At 41.3% G+C, this 3,469-nt stretch overlaps 1 pseudogene; it reads right to left on the reverse strand.

The window, feature by feature from the left end:
* Positions 1-237: 237 nt before the first annotated feature.
* On the reverse strand, positions 238-2,406 carry LOC101595909 (annotated as a pseudogene).
* Between the last annotated feature and the right edge of the window lie 1,063 nt (positions 2,407-3,469).

The following is a 3,469-nucleotide window of genomic DNA, read 5'->3' on the forward strand; positions in this document are numbered from 1 at the left end:
CAATACTTCACTCATTCTTTTAATAAAGTTTTAAGAAATGTCATGATGACATGAGCTTGAAACATTGCAAGGCATTTTCTTTTAATGCTCATGATGTGGCACTGGTGATGTTGTAAACAGCAGAAAAACAGGGGCTGCCGAATGACCAAAGTATGGAGGCACAGACCTGCTTCTTCCCACAGGAGCACACTGGATGGTGATGGCAATGACCTTCTCACACCCACACTGGAGAGGGTGTCACACAACATAACTGTATTCATCTGTGGATGCTTGGCTGCACTCAATGTACTGCTTGTCTATCAGAACCTCAATGCATTTCTTAATCATGCTGATACTGGGATTAAACCTTGCTCTCGACTGGCTAATCACCTCTTAAATAAGGGCATTGTGCTGAAGCACTTTTCGTACTTTCATAATATGGACTATAGCAGTTTGGAGACACATTTTCCAGTCCTCGTCTACAGCACTTCTAGTCTGCTCCATTTCCTGTGGGGTGTCCTTCTGCATTGACGTAGTGATTTTAAATTTCGTTCTTTTACTGCTGAAATTCATATTTAATGAAAATGAAGATTCTGCATCAAAGTCTTCCTTTTCTGAGTCGTGGTTAATCATTTTCACATCAAGCAATGACTTGATTCTTTTTGTCAGCTCCTTCTCATCATCTGAGTGCTGTCCTGAAATTCTTTATAACTAACAGTTTCACTGTTATTGAAGGCAAGAAGAACTGCCAAATAGTTCATTTTAACTTCACCTGTACACAGATAATATAACCATGAAAGTTTTCTCCCACTGAAATGCTGGCTATAAAATAATTCAAACATCTGTACACTTTTTTTCTAGCTCCTGGGGAATTGCAAATGTAGATGAGGGAGCCTGAGTAAGAGGCCAGGCCCCTGCCTGTAGGACACAGATCTGAAAACTAATCCCCAAGTCTATGATGGTGTCCTGGTTTTTGATGAAGTTGTTGAACTTGTTGTTGAAGTCTGCGCTGATGCTCTTGTCTGTGTACATGCGGTGCAGCTTGCTCGTGAACTCACAGCCACAGGCTTGCTTTAATTTATTGATCATAGCTTCTTCAGAATCCATAGACATTGATAACCCATGAATTAAACGTTTTGCCAGCATTCTTGCATAGAACTTTTGAAAAACATCTTTATCATCAATATATTTGAAAACAGTAATGAAGCTGGTGAGTTTGTCATCCAGTTCATTCTCAGTCATCCCTTTGGCCTACTTCTTTAGTAAGTTGTCACAGTACTTAGCAAGCAGCTCAGGGGCTTTACAAACAGATTTGGGTTCTCTGTAATTTACAACAGATGTCAGGGCCTTATCTAATGCACTCATAAAATGCTGATCACTATTTAAAACAGTGTTGATAAGTTGGACAAATTTCCCATGGACTTCCAAAACTGATTCCACAAATAATGTTGGCATGTTTTCCTGAGTGAGGTTACTGGTTTCTCTAAGGCCCTCATCATGAATGTGATTTTGCAGCTCCTGAATCATATAAGGTAACCCAGTGGACACAGCCCAGAGTAAGACATACATATTTTCCATGTCATTTTTTTTCTCCTGTCGAATGATATGATGGCATACTGCATGTAAGAACTGTAAGTGGTCTGCAACCATTCGCTGCTAACATTCATAAGTCACCTTAGTATATGAACTTGGATTTAAGTATTTTCGACAACGAATTTCTTTATCTTTTAATCTACCTAGGACCTTTTCCATATACTGTGAGCAATTTGATTCTTGTAATAAATTTGAAGTTTCTTGCTTGTAATATTCTCCTGTTTCAGTCAAAAAGGGAGACTCAAAAATTTCCTGATAAAACTTTAAGGGGAATTTTTTCTTATACTGTTCAACATGAACAAAGTAGTTAATAACCCCATGGATTACTTTCTGGTTTGGGTCTTCTCCGCCACGATTATTTTTGATCTCTAGCAGCAGCATTCGGATAAGGATGGCCTGAAGTGGCTCAACCATTAACTTCTTCCACATATCCAATGCTAGCTCTCCTATTTCCATAAGTGGTTCATTCATATCTACACCACCATAACCATATTGAAGGTCAGCTTCAGTCAATTTATTCTTTTTAATAAACTGGGTATTGCGATACCTACACAAGCAGTCCATGTAGTCTGCACCCTTGCTGTATTCTTCCCAGTACCTTGTGCAAATTCCGAATGTGATTTTCCAAAAAAACCTTTGTTTCTGCATAAAGTCTTTCTCCCAGGGCTTCAGGATAGGCCACACGTAAAGCATAGATATCTGAGAAGCAATAGTTCCACATTGCTCTCTCGACGCATTCCAACACGACAACTGCTTTGATTGTAGTTAGCAGCTTGTTCCAGTCTCATCAAAATCTACTACTCTTGGTTTCAAAGACATGGTGCATGTTTAGTGTTGAAACCATGTGCAGAGGGGGGAACGAGGTGGGGGGCGAGGGCACGCAACCAGCGGCGGTGAAGGATGAAGCCCTGGGCGCGGAGGGTTGGGCGGCAGCGGCAGCGGCAGCGGCGCAGCTGTCAGCTCACAGCGCTGCCGTTACTGTGTGTCCAGGCCGCCTCCCCTCTACGGTGGTATCTTGGTCCACAGTGAGGAATGCTAAGGGTCGCAGTAAACACCTAAAGCGAAGAGACAGGGATGAGATTTTTTTTTTTTTTCAAGGCCTCAGGAAGAAATCAACCATCCTCAAATCTTTTTTTTTTTTTCTTACTTTCATTTTTTAAATAATTTATTTTTTTAATTAGTTTTATACTCAGTGAATACAGTCAAGTTGGTTCCACTGTTAGGCTCATCCATGTCCTACCCCTTTGCCATGGCCTCTCCTTGTTGAGATATATGGGTTATACATTGTGGATTAGCCCACAGTTATGGGTAGGAGAAATGTCTCTGTGTATCATGACCCAATGTATGGCTCTGACATTCTTTCTGCCCCCTCTTCCACAAAATTTCCCTGAGCCCTGCTGAGTTCATTTGTGGTTTGCTTCAGTGATGAGGTGTTGGAGGCCTCTAGGTCTCTGGATCTCTGATTTGGCAGGAATTGATTGTTTTCTGTGTTGATCTCCTTCACCCTTGTGCTGGTACCCAGTTCACCAAAGAAAACAGCACCTTTGTCTGTTTTCACCAATTATTCTGAGTTTCAGCTGGGGCCCTTTTGAGGTATGATGGGGTGGTTCTTTCCTTAGGATCTGCATCTATCTGAAAAAGAGAAGTAGATTCTCCAACAGAGAGTAAAGTTAGCCCCAGACAAATGGGATAACTCTTATTTTTTTATAGAGAATTTAATAGGTATAGGCCCTCTAGTAGCCCATGATTGTTGGTAGCTTGACAATAGAGAGTGGGCTCATGTTTAGGTATGGTTATGACTTGTTTCTCAGCCCCAGCTATGGGTCCCATTCCAGTGAGGGGATAAGTTACCCAAATCAAGAGCAGCTGGTTTCCTACTATGGCTGTGCACCACTAT

The sequence above is a fragment of the Jaculus jaculus genome, chromosome 10 (assembly GCF_020740685.1).
Source record: "Jaculus jaculus isolate mJacJac1 chromosome 10, mJacJac1.mat.Y.cur, whole genome shotgun sequence".
Taxonomy (NCBI): Eukaryota; Metazoa; Chordata; class Mammalia; order Rodentia; family Dipodidae; genus Jaculus; species Jaculus jaculus.